The following is a 17,229-nucleotide window of genomic DNA, read 5'->3' as shown; positions in this document are numbered from 1 at the left end:
TGGAGGCATCACCCATGGTTGATGGCTACATCCCATCCTCGCAGTGAAAACTACGCTCACGCGCTCTGTCACAGCACGGCTAATCACTGGTTGGTTCCCGCTCCTACTGGAATAGAATCCCTTGATTCTTTTGCGTCTGTCACTAATGCCCAGCACTCGCGAGTCTGAAGCACGTCACAGTCATTCATTACCGGAATCCTACTCGGAATACCACAGACAAGGTGAGACTTTCCGGATTCCCAGGATCCTACTCGGAATACCACAGACAAGGTGAGACTTTCCGGATCCTCATAAATGCCGCTATCTATCTAGCTTATACCACGAAGATTCTGTTGGGGAATCTAAGAGATACACATTCAAGCTCTGTTGCATGTAGAACGGAAGTGGTTGTCAATCACGTGCGTTCATAAGTGAGAATGATAATGAGGGTTACTTAATCATCACATTCATCATGTTCTTGGGTACGAATGAATATCTTGGAATAAGAATAAGATAGATTTGAATAAAAGAGAAGAGAATAGAATTGCATTAATACTTGAGGTACAGCAGAGCTCCACACCCTTAGTCTATGGTGTGCAGAAACTCCACCGTTGAAAATACATAAGTAAAAGGTTCAGGCATGGCCGAATGGCCAGCCCCCCTAAACGTGCTCAATGGCCTCCTAAGATGAAGAATAATACAAAACTGAGACCAAAGATGAAACGTGGTCAAAAGACCACTAATACAATAGTTAAATGTTCTATTTATAATAAACTAGCTCCTAGGGTTTACATGAGTAGGTAATTGATGCATAAATCCACTTCCGGGGCCCACTTGGTGTATGCTTGGGCTGAGCTTGATCAATCCACGAGCTGAGGCTTCTCTTGGAGTTGAACTCCGAGTTATGACGTGTTTTGGGCGTTCAACTCCGGATCATGACGTTTTTCTGGCGTTTAACTCCAGACAGCAGCTTGTACTTGGCGTTCAACGCCAAGTTACGTCGTCAATTTCCGAATAAAGTATGGACTATTATATATTTCTGGAAAGCCCTATATGTCTACTTTCCAACGCCGTTGAGAGCGCGCCATTTGGAGTTCTGTAGCTCCAGAAAATCCATTTCGAGTGCAGGGAGGTCAGATTCCAACAGCATCAGCAGTCCTTTTGTCAGCCTTTTTCAGAGTTTTGCTCAAGTCCCTCAATTTCAGCCAGAATTTACCTGAAATCACAGAAAAACACACAAACTCATAGTAAAGTCCAGAAATGTGAATTTAACATAAAAACTAATGAAAACATCCCTAAAAGTAGCTCAAACTTACTAAAAACTACCTAAAAACAATGCCAAAAAGCGTATAAATTATCCGCTCATCACAACACCAAACTTAAATTGTTGCTTGTCCCCAAGCAACTGAAAATCAATTAGGATAAAAAGAAGAGAATATACTATAAATTCCAGAATATCAATGAATATTAATTATAATTAGATGAGCGGGACTTGTAGCTTTTTGCTTCTGAACAGTTTTGGCATCTCGCTTTTTCCTTTGTAGTTTAGAGTGATTGGCGTCTCTGGGAACTTAGAATTTTGAATAGTGTTATTGACTCTCCTAGTTAAGCATGTTGATTCTTGAAAACAGCTACTTATGAGTCTTGGCCGTGGCCCTAAGCACTTTGTCTTCCAGTATTACCACCGGATACATAAATGCCACAGACACATAACTGGGTGAACCTTTTCAGATTGTGACTCAGCTTTGCTAGAGTCCCCAGTTAGTGGTGTCCAGAGCTCTTAAGCACACTCTTTTGCTTTGGATCACGACTTTAACCACTCAGTCTCAAGCTTTTCACTTGGACCTTCATGACACAAGCACATGGACAGGGACAGCTTGATTTAGCCGCTTAGGCCTGGATTTAATTTCCTTGGGCCCTCCTATCCATTGATGCTCAAAGCCTTGGATCCTTTTTACCCTTGCCTTTTGGTTTTAAGGGCTATTGGCTTTTTCTACTGCTCCTTCTTTTTCTTTCTATATTTTTTTTTTCGCACAAGTTTTTGCTTTTCACTGCTTTTTCTTGCTTCAAGAATCAATTTCACGATTTTTTTCAGATCCTCAATAACATTTCTCTTTGTTCATCATTCTTTCAAGAGCCAACAATTTTAACACTCATAAACAACAATATCAAAAGACATATGCACTGTTCAATCATTCATTCAGAAAACAAAAAGTATTGCCACCACATCAATATAATTAAATTAAATTCAAGGATAAATTCGAAATTTATGTACTTCTTGTTCTTTTGAATTAAAACATTTTTCATTTAAGAGAGGTGAAGAATTAATGGATTTTATTCATAGCTTTAAGGCATGGTTACATACTAATGATCATGAAATAGAGACACAAAACATAGATAAACACAATATTAAAAACCGAAAACAGAAAGAAATAAAGAACAAGGAATGAATCCACCTTTAGTAGCGTCTTCTTCTTGAAGGACCAATGATGTTCTTAAGCTCTTCTATGTCCCTTCCTTGCCTTTGTTGCTCCTCCCTCATTGCTCTTTGATCTTCTCTTATTTCTTGGAGAATGATGGAGTGCTCATGATGTTCCACCCTTAATTGTTCCACATTATGGCTCAAATCTTCTAAGGAGGTGTTGAGTTGCTCCCAATAGTTGTTGGGAGGAAAGTGCATTCCTTGAGGCATCTCAGGGATTTGTTGATGATGAGCTTCCTCATGCACTTCTTGAGAACCGTGCATGGGTTCTCTTGCTTGCTCCATCCTCTTCTTGGTGATGGGCTTATCCTCTTCAATGGGGGTATCTCCTTCTATGATGACTCCAGCTGAGTAACATAGATGGCATATAAGGTGAGGGAAGGCTAGCCGTGCCATGGGTGAGGGCTTGTCGGCTAATTTGTAGAGTTCATTGGAGATGACCTCATGAACTTCTACTTCCTCTCCAATCATGATGCTATGGATCATGATGCCCGATCCACAGTAACTTCAGATCGGTTGCTAGTAGGAATGATAGAGCGTTGAATGAACTCCAACCATCCTCTAGCCACAGGCTTGAGATCCAGTCTTCTTAGTTGAACTGGCTTGCCTTTGGAGTCTATTCTCCACTGAGCTCCTTCCACACATATGTCCATAAGGACTTGGTCCAACCTTTGATTAAAGTTGACCGTTCTAGTGTAGGGGCGTTCATCTCCTTGCATCATGGGCAAGTGAAACGCCAACCTCACATTTTCCGGACTAAAATCTAAGTATTTCCCCCGAACCATTGTGAGATAGTTCTTTGGATTCAGGTTCATACTTTGATCATGGTTCCTAGTGATCCATGCATTGGCATAGAACTCTTGAACCATCAATATTCTGACTTGTTGCATGGGGTTGGTTAGGACTTCCCAACCTCTTCTTTGGATTTCATGTCGGATTTCCGGATACTCATTCTTTCTGAGCTTGAAAGGGACCTCGGGGATCACCTTCTTCTTTGCCACAACATCATAGAAGTGGTCTTGATGGCTCTTGGAGATGAATCTTTCCATCTCCCATGACTCGGAGGTGGAAGCTTTTGTCTTCCCTTTCCCTTTTTTAGAGGATGCTCCGGCCTTAGGTGCCATTGATGGTAATGGAAAAACAAAAAGCTTATGCTTTTACCACACCAAACTTAAAATATTGCTCGCCCTCGAGCAAGAAAGAAAAGAAGAGAAGAAGAAGAAGAAGAAAATATGGTAGAGAGGGAGAGAAGTGGGTTTGGCTAAGGGGGAGAAGATGGGTTAGTGTTGTGTGAAAATGAAGTAGAATGGAAGGGTATTTATAGGGAGAGGGGAGGGTGGGTGTTCGGCTATTTTGGGTGGGAATGGGTGGGAAATTGAATTTGAATTGTATGAGGGTAGGTGGGGTTTATGGGGAAGAGTGGGTTGATGTGAATGGTGAATGGGGTAATTGGGAAGAGGAATTGAGGTGATTGGTGATGGGTGTTGGGAAGTGTGACATGGGGAGTAGGAAAATGAGATTTAGGATTAGGAGAGTGTGATTAGGATTAAAAGGTAAGGTGGGAATATGGTAGGTGGGGATCCTGTGGGGTCCACAGATCCTGAGGTGATCCTGTGGGGTCCACAGGATCCTGAGGTGTAAAGAAATACCATTCCTTCACCAAATAGGCATGTAAAATGCCTTCATGCATCATTCTGGCGTTTAAACGCCCATTGGTGCACGTTCTGGGCGTTCAACGCCCATGTAAAGCATGTTTCTGGCGTTGAACGCCAGTTTCATGCTTGTTACTGGCGTTCAGCGCCAGTTTGTCTCCTCTAGGCACATTCTTGGCGTTCAGCGCCAGGATGTTGCTTGTTTCTGGCATTCAGCGCCATAATGGTGCTCTGTTCTGGCATTGAACGCCAGCCAGATGCATCTTACTGGCGTTGAACGCCAGTCTGCGCGACCTCCAGGGTGAAAATTTTTTTTCTTCTGGTTTTGACTCTGTTTTTAATTTTTTTGAATTTTTTCGTGACTCCTCATGATCATGTACCTAATAAAACACAAAATAACAATAAAATAAAAATTAGATAATTAAAATTGGGTTGCCTCCCAACAAGCGCTTCTTTAATGTCAATAGCTTGACAGTGGCTCTCATGGAGCCACAAGGTGATCAGGTCAATTTTAGTATAGTCCCAACACCAAACTTAGAGTTTGGATATGGGGTCTTAACACCAAACTTAGAGTTTGGTTGTGGCCTCACAACACCAAACTTAGAGTCTGACTGTGTGGGCTCTTCTTGACTCTGAACTGAGAGAAGCTCTTCCTGCTTACTCTCTTCTATCACAGAGGTATGGCCATGTGCCTTAAACACAAGGTAGTCCCCATTCAATTGAAGGACTAATTCACCTCTGTTGACATCTATCACAGCTCCTGCTGTGGCTAGGAAAGGTCTTCCAAGGATGATGCAATCATCCTCTTCCTTCCTAGTGTCTAAGATTATGAAATCAGCAGGGATGTAAAGGCCTTCAACCTTTACTAGCACGTCCTCCACTATTCCATAAGCTTGTCTCACTGACTTGTCTGCCAATTGCAATGAGAACAAGGCAGGTTGTACCTCAATGATCCCCAGCTTCTCCGTTACAGAGAGTGGCATAAGATTTATCCCTGACCCCAGATCACATAGAGCTTTTTCAAAGCTCATGGTGCCAATGGTACAAGGTATTAAGAACTTGCCAGGATCTTGTTTCTTTTGAGGTAGAGTTTTCTGAATCCAAGTGTCTAGTTCACTAATCAGCAAGGGAGGTTCACTTTCCCAAGTCTCATTACCAAACAACTTGGCATTCAGCTTCATGATAGCTCCTAAATATTGAGCAACTTGCTCTCCAGTCACATCTTCATCCTCTTCAGAGGAAGAATAGTCTTCAGAGCTCATGAATGGCAGAAGGAGATTTAATGGAATCTCTATGGTCTCTGTATGAGCCTCAGATTCCTCTGGATCCTTAATAGGAAACTCCTTCTTGCTTGAAGGACGTCCCAGGAGGTCTTCCTCACTAGGATTTTTGTCCTCCTCCTCCCTTGTGCATTCGGCCATATTGATTAAATCAATGGCCTTGCACTCTCCTTTTGGATTCTCTTCTGTATTGCTTGGGAGAATACTGGGAGGAGTTTCAATGACTTTCTTACTCAGCTGGCCCACTTGTGCCTCCAGATTTCTAATGGAAGATCTTGTTTCATTCATGAAACTGAAAGTGGCCTTTGACAGGTCAGAGACTATATTGGCTAGATTAGAAGTGTTTTATTCTGAATTCTCTGTCTGTTGCTGAGAAGATGATGGATATGGCTTACTATTGCTCAGCCTATTGCGTCCACCATTGTTAAAGCATTGTTGAGGCTTTTGTTGATCCTTCCAGGAGAAATTTGGATGATTTCTCCATGATGGGTTATAGGTGTTTCCATAAGGTTCACCCATGTAATTAACCTCTGCCATGGCAGGGTTCTCAGGATCATAAGCTTCTTCAGAAGCTACCTCTCTAGTACTGTTGGATGCATGTTGCAATCCATTCAGATTTTGAGAGATTATGTTGACCTGTTGAGTCAACTTTTTGTTCTGAGCCAATATGGCATTCAGAGCATCAATTTCAAGAACTCCTTTCTTCTGAGGTATCCCATTATTCACGGAATTCCTCTCAGAGGTATACATGAATTGGTTGTTTGTAACCATGTCAATGAGTTCTTGAGCCTCTTCAGGTGTTTTCTTCAGGTGAATAGATCCACCTGCAGAATGGTCCAATGACATTTTCGAAAATTCAGAGAGACCATAATAGAATATATCTAATAGGGTCCATTCTGAAAACATGTCAGATGGACATCTTTTGGTCAGCTGCTTGTATCTTTCCTAAGCTTCATAGAGGGATTCACCATCTTTTTGTTTGAAGGTTTGAACATCCACTCTCAGCTTGCTCAGCTTTTGAGGAGGAAAGAATTTATCCAAGAAGGCAGTGACCAGCTTATCCCAGGAGTCCAGGCTATCCTTAGGTTGTGAATCCAACCATATTCTAGCTCTGTCTCTTACAGCAAAAGGGAAAAGCATGAGTCTGTAGACTTTAGGATCAACTCCATTCGTCTTTACAGTTTCACAGATCTGTAAGAACTCAGTTAAAAACTGATAAGGATCTTCAAATGGAAGTCCATAAAACTTGCAGTTTTGTTGCATTAAGGCAACTAGCTGAGGTTTCAGCTCAAAGTTATTGGCTCCAATGGTAGGAATGGAGATGCTTCTTCCATCAAACTTGGACGTTGGCTTTGTGAAGTCACCAAGCATTCTCCTTGCATTATTATTATTATTTTTGGCTGCCATCTCCTTCTCTTGTTCGAAAATTTCTGAAAGGTTGTTTCTGGATTGTTGTAATTTAGCTTCTCTTAATTTTCTCTTCAGAGTCCTTTCAGGTTCTGGATCAATTTCAACAAGAGTGCCTTTTTCCCTGTTCCTGCTCATATGAAAGAGAAGAAAACAAGAAAAGAAAGAGGAATCCTCTATGTCACAGTATAGAGATTCCTTTATGTTAGTAGAAGAAGAAGGGGGTAGAAGAATGAAGAAGGATGGATTCGGATTTTTGGATGAAGAGAGGTGAAGAGAAGTGTTAGTAATTAAATAATTAAATAGAATAAGAAAAGAGAGGGTGAAATTCGAAAATAATTTTGAAAAAAGAAAAAAAAAGGGTTAGTAATTTTCGAAAATTAAATATAAGGTATAATTAAAATTAAAATTTAAAACAAAAAGAATTTTTGAAAAAGAGATGAGATATTTTCGAAAATTAGAGAGGGAAAGGTAGTTAGGTGGTTTGAAAAAAAGATAAGAAACAAACAAAAAGTTGGTTAGTTGATTGAAAAAGATTTGAAATCAAATTTTGAAAAAGATAAGAAGATAAGAAGTTAGATAAGATATTTTGAAATCAAATTTTGAAAAAGATAAAATTTTTGAAAAAGATAAGATAAAAGATAAAAAGATAAAAAAGATATATTTTGAAAAAGATTTAATTTTTAAAATGACTTAACTAACAAGAAACTACAAGATAAGATTCTAGAACTTAAAGATTGAACATTTCTTAACAAGAAAGTAACAAACTTCAAATTTTTGAACCAATCACATTAATTGTTAGCTAATTTTCAAAAATATGGTATAAAAGATAAGAAAAAGATTTTGAAAAATAATTTTTAAAATTTTCAAAAATAATAAAAAAAATGAAAAAGATATGATTTTTGAAAAAGATTTTGAAAAGATAAGATTTTTAAATTTGAAATTTTGACTTGACTTGTGAGAAACAACTAATTTTAAAAATTTTTTGACCAAGTCAACCCCAAAATTTCGAAAATTTGGAGGAAAATAAGGAAAAGATAATTTTTTTTTTATTTTTGAATATTTTTAATTATGAGAGAGAAGAACAACAAAAATACTCAATGCATGAAATTTTTAGATCAAAACAATGAATGCATGCAAGAATGCTATGAATGTCAAGATGAACACCAAGAACACTTTGAAGATCATGATGAACATCAAGAACCTAATTTTGAAAAAAAAAATTTGATGCAAAGAAAACATGCAAGACACCAAACTTAGAAATCTTTAATGCATGAAAAATATGAATGCAAAAGTGCACATGAAAAACAACAAAAGACACAAAACAAGAAATCATCAAGATCAAACAAGAAGACTTGTCAAGAACAACTTGAAGATCATGAAGAACACTATGAATGCATGAGATTTTCGAAAAATTCAAGAAAGATTTTAAAAGCATGCAATTGACACCAAACTTAAAAATTAACACAAGACTCAAACAAGAAACACAAAATATTTTTGATTTTTATGATTTTACGATTTTTTTGTATTTTTATTATTTTTTTCGAAAAACATTTTTGGAAAAACGAAAAAGAAAAGAAAAATTTTGAAAAAGTTTTTGAAAAGAAAATTACCTAATCTGAGCAACAAGATGAACCGTCAGTTGTCCATACTCGAACAATCCCCGGCAACGGCGCCAAAAACTTGGTGGACGAAATTGTGATCACTATTCTTTGAGTTGTACTCATTGTAAAATTATGGAATTTAGAAATTGGCACGAGTGGACACAACTCCGTTCAACTAACCAGCAAGTGTACTGGGTCATCCAAGTAATAAACCTTACGTGAGTAAGGGTCGATCCCACAGAGATTGTTGGTATGAAGCAAGCTATGGTCACCTTGTAAATCTCAGTTAGGCAGATTAAATTGGTTTATGGTTTCGAAAATTAATAATAAAAAGAAAATAAAAAGGATAGAAATACTTATGTAAATCAATAGTAGGAATTTCAGATAAGCGAATGGAGATACTGTATGGCTCAAGGATACCTACTTTCCTACTGCTTCAACTCAATCCTTCTTACTCCTTTCCATGGCAAGCTGTGTATAGGGGTTCACCATCAGCGGTGGCTACTTTCAATCCTCTCGGGAAAATGATCCTCTGCGGCTGTCACTCGCATGGCTAATCGTCTAGAGGCATCACCCATGGTTGATGGCTACATCCCATCCTCGCAGTGAAAACTACGCTCACGCGCTCTGTCACAGCACGGCTAATCACTGGTTGGTTCCCACTCCTACTGGAATAGAATCCCTTGATTCTTTTGCGTCTGTCACTAACGCCCAGCACTCGCGAGTCTGAAGCACGTCACAGTCATTCATTACCGGAATCCTACTCGGAATACCACAGACAAGGTGAGACTTTCCGGATTCCCAGGATCCTACTCGGAATACCACAAACAAGGTGAGACTTTCCGGATCCTCATAAATGCCGCCATCTATCTAGCTTATACCACGAAGATTCTGTTGGGGAATCTAAGAGATACACATTCAAGCTCTGTTGCATGTAGAACGGAAGTGGTTGTCAATCACGTGCGTTCATAAGTGAGAATGATAATGAGGGTTACTTAATCATCACATTCATCATGTTCTTGGGTACGAATGAATATCTTGGAATAAGAATAAGAGAGATTTGAATAAAAGAGAATAGAATTGCATTAATACTTGAGGTACAGCAGAGCTCTACACCCTTAGTCTATGGTGTGCAGAAACTCCACCGTTGAAAATACATAAGTAAAAGGTTCAGGCATGGCCGAATGGCCAGCCCCCCTAAACGTGCTCAATGGCCTCCTAAGATGAAGAATAATACAAAACTGAGACCAAAGATGAAACGTGGTCAAAAGACCACTAATACAATAGTTAAATGTTCTATTTATAATAAACTAGCTCCTAGGGTTTACATGAGTAGGTAATTGATGCATAAATCCACTTCCGGGGCCCACTTGGTGTATGCTTGGGCGGAGCTTGATCAATCCACGAGCTGAGGCTTCTCTTGGAGTTGAACTCCGAGTTATGATGTGTTTTGGGCGTTCAACTCCGGATCATGACGTTTTTCTGGCGTTTAACTCCAGACAGCAGCTTGTACTTGGCGTTCAACGCCAAGTTACGTCGTCAATTTCCGAATAAAGTATGGACTATTATATATTGCTGGAAAGCCCTGGATGTCTACGTTCCAACGCCGTTGAGAGCGCGCCATTTGAAGTTCTGTAGCTCCAGAAAATCCATTTCGAGTGCAGGGAGGTCAGATTCCAACAGCATCAGCAGTCCTTTTGTCAGCCTTTTTCAGAGTTTTGCTCAAGTCCCTCAATTTCAGCCAGAATTTACCTGAAATCACAGAAAAACACACAAACTCATAGTAAAGTCCAAAAATGTGAATTTAACATAAAAACTAATGAAAACATCCCTAAAAGTAGCTCAAACTTACTAAAAACTACCTAAAAACAATGCCAAAAAGCGTATAAATTATCCGCTCATCAGGTATTCTGAGTAGGATTCAATGATTGAATGACTATGACGAGCTTCAAACTCCTGAAGGCTGGGCGTTAGTGACAGACGCAAAAGAATCACTGGATTCTATTCCAACCTGATTGAGAACCGAGAGATGATTAGCCATGCCGTGACATGGTGCGTTGAACATTTTCACTGAGAGGACGGGATTGTAGCCACTAACAACGTTGATGCCAAACATACAGCTTGCCATGGAAAGGAGTAAGAAGGATTGGATAAAGACAGTAGGAAAGCAGAGAGACGGAAGGTACAAAGCATCTCCATTCGCTTATCTGAAGTTCTCACCAATGAATTACATAAGTATCTCTATCTTTACTTTATGCTTTATTCATATATCATCCATAACCATTTGAATCTGCCTGACTAAGATTTACAAGGTGACCATAGCTTGCTTCATACCAATAATCTCCGTGGGATCGACCCTTACTCGCGTAAGGTTTATTACTTGGACGACCCAGTGCACTTGCTGGTTAGTTGTGCGAAGTTGTGATAAATAGTTGAGATTGCAATTGAGCGTACCATGTTGATGGCGCCATTGATGATCACAATTTCGTGCACCAAGTATCTCTTAGATTCCTTAATCAGAATCTTCGTGGTATGAGCTAGAATCCATTGGCAGTATCCTTGAGAATCTGGAAAGTCTAAACTTTGTCTGTGGTATTCCGAGTAGGATTCAGGGATTGGATGACTATGACGAGCTTCAAACTCGTGAGTGTTGGGCGTAGTGATAGACGCAAAAGGATCAATGGATCCTATTCCGACATGATCGAGAACCGACAGATGATTAGACATGCTGTGACAGAGCATTTGGACCATTTTCACTGAGAGGATGAGAAGTAGCCATTGACAACAGTGACGCCCTACATACAGCTTGCCATGGAAGGAGCCTTGCATGTTTGATAGTGAGAAAGCATTATGTTACAGGGATTCAGAAGACAAAGCATCTCCAAAACCCCAACATATTCTCCATTACTGCGTAACAATTACTTATTTTATGCACTTTAACTTTTTACAATTAAAGCTAAAAGAACCCTATTAGTATCCTGACTAAGAATAATAAGATAACCATAGCTTGCTTCAAGCCAACAATCTCCGTGGGATTCGACCCTTACTCACGTAAGGTATTACTTGGATGACCCAATGCACTTGCTGGTTAGTTGTGCGGAATTACATAGTGTGAGTGTAAATTTTGTGCACCAAGTTTTTGGTGCCGTTTCCGGGGATTGTTTGAGTTTGAACAACTGACGGTGAATCTTGTTGCTTAGATTAGGAAAAATTTGTCTTTTTGATTTAGAGTCACTAGAATTGCATCTTTTATTATCCCTTTTTAAAAACTTTTTCTTCAAAAATATTATTTTTCTTTATTAACTGTTAGTTTTTTATTGAGTCTAGTTGCATGTTTTAAGTTTGGTGTTCTTTGTATTTTTGTCATCAAAAAAATTAGTTTTTATCTGTTCAATCCTTGCATTTATTAAATGTGCCTATTTTCTTGAGAATAGTTGCCCCTTTGAGTTTTCTTTTTAAAAATCTTTTTCAAAAATAAATTTTCTTTGATTAAATCTTGTGCCAAACTTTAAGTTTGGTGTTTTCTTGTTAATTTTTCTTTAGTTTTCGAAAATTTTAATTGGTTTTCTAAAAATTTTAAGTTTGGTGTTCTTTCTTTTGTTCTTGGTGTTCTTATGAATCTTCAAGGTGTTCTTGAGCCTTCTTTGTGTTTTGATCTTAAAATTTTCAAGTTTGGTGTGCCTTGGTGTTTTCCCTCCAAAATTTTTGAAAACAAGGAGCATTGGATTTAAAAAATTTTTAAGTCTTGTGTCTTTTGTGTGTTTCTCTCTTTCATAATAAAATTCAAAAAAAAAAACAAAAAATATCTTTTCTAACTATTTTTAAGCAAATATTTCGAAATTTTTCATAAAAATTCAGATTTCAATTTCAAAATTTTTCAAAATCTTATCCTTTTAATATTTTTTTAAAAAAAATCACATCTTTTTCAAAAATATCCTAACCACTTTCTCTCTCTTCACTTTTTCGAAAATCTTCATAAAATATTTTCAAATTTTTTTTATTTTTATTTTTATTTTTTTTATTTTAGTTTTTATTTTATTTCATTTTATTATTTCGAAAATTATTTTTCTTATATAATAAAATAAATAAAATAAATCCACATCATCTCCCTTTCTCCATCATGGACCTAAGTGGAAATAAACAGTTCAAAAGGACTCTGGGGTTATATGCTAACCCCACTACTACTTCATATGGGAGTAGTATTTGTATAACCTCCATCAGAGTCAGTAGTTTTGAGTTGAATCCTCAGCTCATTATCATGGTGCAGTAAAGTTGCCAGTATTCCGGTCTTCCACAGGAAGAACATACAGAGTTTCTGGCACAATTTTTACAAATTGCTGACACAGTACATGATAAGGAAGTAGATCAGAATGTCTATAGATTGTTACTGTTTTCATTTGCTGTAAAAGACCAAGCTAAGAGGTGGTTAAATAACGAACCTAAGGCTAGCATAAGGACATGGAAATAGCTGTCAGAAAAATTCCTGAATCAATACTTCCCTCCAAAACGGATGACACAGCTAAGGCTGAGCATCCAAGGTTTTAAACAAGGAGATAATGAACCCTTTATGATGCCTGGGAGAGATACAGAGAGATGCTAAGAAAATGCCCCTCTGAAATATTTTCAGAGTGGGTGCAGTTAGACATCTTCTATTATGGGCTTACAGAGAAAGCTCAGATTTCTCTAGACCACTCAACTGGTGGATCTATCCACATGAGAAAGACAATTGAAGAAGCTCAAGAGCTCATTGATACAGTTGCCAGAAATCAGCATATGTACCTAAACAGTGAACTTTCCATGGAAGAAGAGGCTAAAACAGTAACTGCTGAACTCACTCCTGCAGAGCAAGTTACTGAATTCAATTAGCAGTTAGATTTTCTAACAAAGCAGCTAGCCGAATTCAAGGAGATACTACAAGACACAAGAAGGGCTAATATGAATATGGAAGTGCAGTTGAAGCAAACAGAACAGTAGTTATCAAAACAAATAACAAAAGAGTGCCAAGCAGTTCAATTAAGAAGTGGAAAAACATTCAATACCTCACTTCAAGGCAGCCGAAAGCCAAGAAATGAACAAACTGCTACCTAAAATCCCTCTGAGGACAGTAAGAGCCCAGAGAGGAATAATTTTGGCATTCAAACGCCAGACAAGGGTAAAGGGCTGGCGTTGAACGCCCAATCCATGCTCAGTTCTGGCATTCAAACGCCAGAAACAGGCAAGAAATTGGCGTTGAACGCCCAAAGGAAGCTCAGTTCTGGTGTTCAGACGCCAGAAACAGGTAAGGAGCTGGCGGCTAATGCCACTCCAGCTTCCGCCCCTGGCATTCAAATGCCAGTGGGGGATCAGACACATACAAGTGCTAATAACAACCCCTCTAAAAAGGCTTCTCAACCCACATCTGTAGGCAATAAACCTACAGCAACTAAGGTTGAGGAATACAAAGCCAAAATGCCTTATCCTCAGAAACTCTGCCAAGCGGAATAGGATAAGCAGTTTGTCTGCTTTGCAGACTATCTCAGGACTCTTAAAATAAAGATTCTGTTTGCAGAGGCACTTGAGCAAATACCCTCTTATGCTAAGTTCATGAAAGAAATCTTAAGTCATAAGAAGGACTGGAGAGAAACTGAAAAAGTTTTCCTCACTGAAGAATGCAGTGCAGTCATTCTGAAAAGCTTCCCAAAAAAGCTTAAAGATCCCGGAAGCTTTATGATACCATGCACATTAGAGGGTACTTGTCCCAAGTAAGCTCTATGTGACCTTAGGGCAAGTATCAACCTAATACCTGCATCTACTATCAGAAAGCTTGGTTTGACTGAAGAAGTCAAACCAACCCGGATATGTCTCCAACTTGCTGATTGCTCCATTAAATACCCATCAGGCGTGATTAAAGACATGATTGTCAAGGTTGGGCCATTTGCCTTTCCCACTGACTTTGTGGTGCTGGAAATGGAGGAGCACAAGAGTGCAACTCTCATTCTAGGAAGACCAATCCTAGCAACTGGACGAACCCTTATTGACGTCCAAAAAGGGAAAGTGACCCTGAGAGTCAATGAGGACGAGTTTAAGTTGAATGTTGTCAAAGCTATGTAGCATTCAGACACCCCAAATGACTGCATGAGCATTGATATTATTGACCCTCTGGTAAAAGAGGTCAATATGACTGAGAGTCTCGAATTAGAGCTAGAGGATATCTTTAAAGATGCTCAGCCTGATCTGAAGGAACCAAAGAGAATAACAGAACCTCTGAAAATCCCTCAGGAAGAGGAGAAACCTCCCAAACCTGAGCTCAAACCATTACCACCATCCCCGAAATATGCATTTCTGGGAGAAGGTGATACCTGATGAGCGGATAATTTGTACGCTTTTTGGCATTGTTTTTAGTATGTTTTTAGTATGATCTAGTTAGTTTTTAGTATATTTTTATTAGTTTTTAGTTAAAATTCACTTTTCTGGACATTACTATGAGTTTGTGTGTTTTTCTGTGATTTTAGGTATTTTCTGGCTGAAATTGAGGGACCTGAGCAAAAATCTGATTCAGAGACTGAAAAGGACTGCAGATGCTGTTGGATTCTGACCTCCCTGCACTCGAAGTGGATTTTCTGGAGCTACAGAAGCCCAATTGGCGCGCTCTTAACGGCGTTGGAAAGTAGACATCCTGGGCTTTCCAGCAATATATGATAGTCCATACTTTTCCCAAGATTTGATGGCCCAAACCGGCATTCAAAGTCATCCTCAGAAATCCCAGCGTTAAACGCCGGAACTGGCACCAAAATGGGAGTTAAACGCCCAAACTGGCATAAAAGCTGGCGTTTAACTCCAAGGAGAGTCTCTACACGAAAATGCTTCAATGCTCAGCCCAAGCACACACCAAGTGGGCCCGGAAGTGGATTTTTATGTCATTTACTCATCTCTGTACACCCTAGGTTACTAGTTCTCTATAAGTAGGACCTTTTACTATTATATTGACAGAGATCGGGGGTAGCTATCTTTGTTCTTATGCTATCTTAGATCATTGGGAGGCTGGCCATTCCGCCATGCCTAGACCTTGTTCTTATGTATTTTCAACGGTGGAATTTCTACACACCATAGATTAAGGTGTGGAGCTCTACTGTACCTCGAGTATTAATGCAATTACTATTGTTCTTCTATTCAATTCCGCTTGTTCTTGTTCTAAGATATCACTTGTTCTTCAACTTGATGAATGTGATGATCCGTGACACTCATCATCATTCTCACCTATGAACGTGTGACTGACAACCACCTCCGTTCTACCTTCGATTGGGTGAATATCTCTTGGATTCCTGATACACGATGCATGGTTGATCGCCTGACAACCGAGTGCTCGCCTGACAAACGAGCCAGCCATTCCGTGAGATCAGAGTCTTCGTGGTATAGGCTAGAACTGATGGCGGCATTCAAGAGAATCCGGAAGGTCTAACCTTGTCTGTGGTATTCTGAGTAGGATTCAATGATTGAATGACTGTGACGTGCTTCAAACTCCTGAGGGCGGGGCGTTAGTGACAGACGCAAAAGAATCACTGGATTCTATTCTGGCCTGATCGAGAACCGACAGATGGATAGCCGTGCCGTGACAGGGTGCGTTGAACATTTCCACTGAGAGGATGGGAGGTAGCCACTGACAACGGTGAAACCCTTGCTTAAGCTTGCCATGGAAAGGAGTAAGAAGGATTGGATGAAGACAGTAGGAAAGCAGAGAGACGGAAGGGACAGCATCTTCATATGCTTATCTGAAATTCCTACCAATGAATTACATAAGTATCTCTATCTTTATCTTTATGTTTTATTCACCCATATCCATTTGAGTTTGCCTGACTGAGATTTACAAGGTGACCATAGCTTGCTTCATACCAACAATCTCTGTGGGATCGACCCTTACTCGCGTAAGGTTTATTACTTGGACGACCCAGTACACTTGCTGGTTAGTTGTGCGAAGTTGTGTTTATGCCATGGTATTGAACACCAAGTTTTTGGGTTCATCACCGGGGATTATTTGATTTGTGAAAAGTATTGATCACAATTTCGCGCTACCAAGTTTTTGGCGCCGTTGCCGGGGATTGTTGAGTTTGGACAACTGACGGTTCATCTTGTTGCTTAGATTAGGTATTTTTTTTTCAGAATTCTTGAAGATGAATTCTAGAGTTTCATGATGATTTGTTGAAGTCTGGCTGGCTGAGAGGCCATGTCTAATTTCATTGGACCGAGGTTTCAACTTATCATCACAAAAGCTTGTTGATTTCTATCAATCTTGCTTTTGGAGCAGTGATCTGCTAAGGCTTGGCTGGCCATTGGCCATGTCTAGTGTTTTGGACCGAAGCTTTCTTTGAAAGCTTGGCTGGCTGTGAAGCCATGTCTAATTCCTGGACCGGAGTCTTAGACTAAACATTGCATGATTCCTGGAATTCTCATTAAGAATTTTGATACCTTTTTTCACTTAATTTTCGAAAATCCAAAAAAATTTACAAAATTATAAAAACAAAAAAATATTGCATGTTTTTGTTCTTCTTGCACTCATGCATGTGTCTTCATTAATCTTCAAGTTGTTCTTGATGATTTCTTACTCTGATCTTTGAATTCTCTTGACTTGAGTGTTTATGTGTCTCATATGCATTCTCATTAGTGTCAGTAGTATACAAACTGCTAAGTTTGGTGTCTTGCATGCATTGTTATTTGATTTTAGTTGCATTTTAATTATTCTTCATCATTAAAAATCCAAAAATAATTTTTAATTTGCGTCTTCTCAAGTCAATAATACAAGAGAATTGAAGATTCAGAACAAACTGCAGAGGAATTGCCCAGTGAAGAAG

The sequence above is a fragment of the Arachis hypogaea genome, chromosome 3 (genome assembly GCF_003086295.3).
Source record: "Arachis hypogaea cultivar Tifrunner chromosome 3, arahy.Tifrunner.gnm2.J5K5, whole genome shotgun sequence".
NCBI classification, from domain to species: domain Eukaryota; kingdom Viridiplantae; phylum Streptophyta; class Magnoliopsida; order Fabales; family Fabaceae; genus Arachis; species Arachis hypogaea.
The sequence above is the reverse complement of the archived record's forward strand: the minus strand, read 5'-3'. Positions refer to the sequence as shown.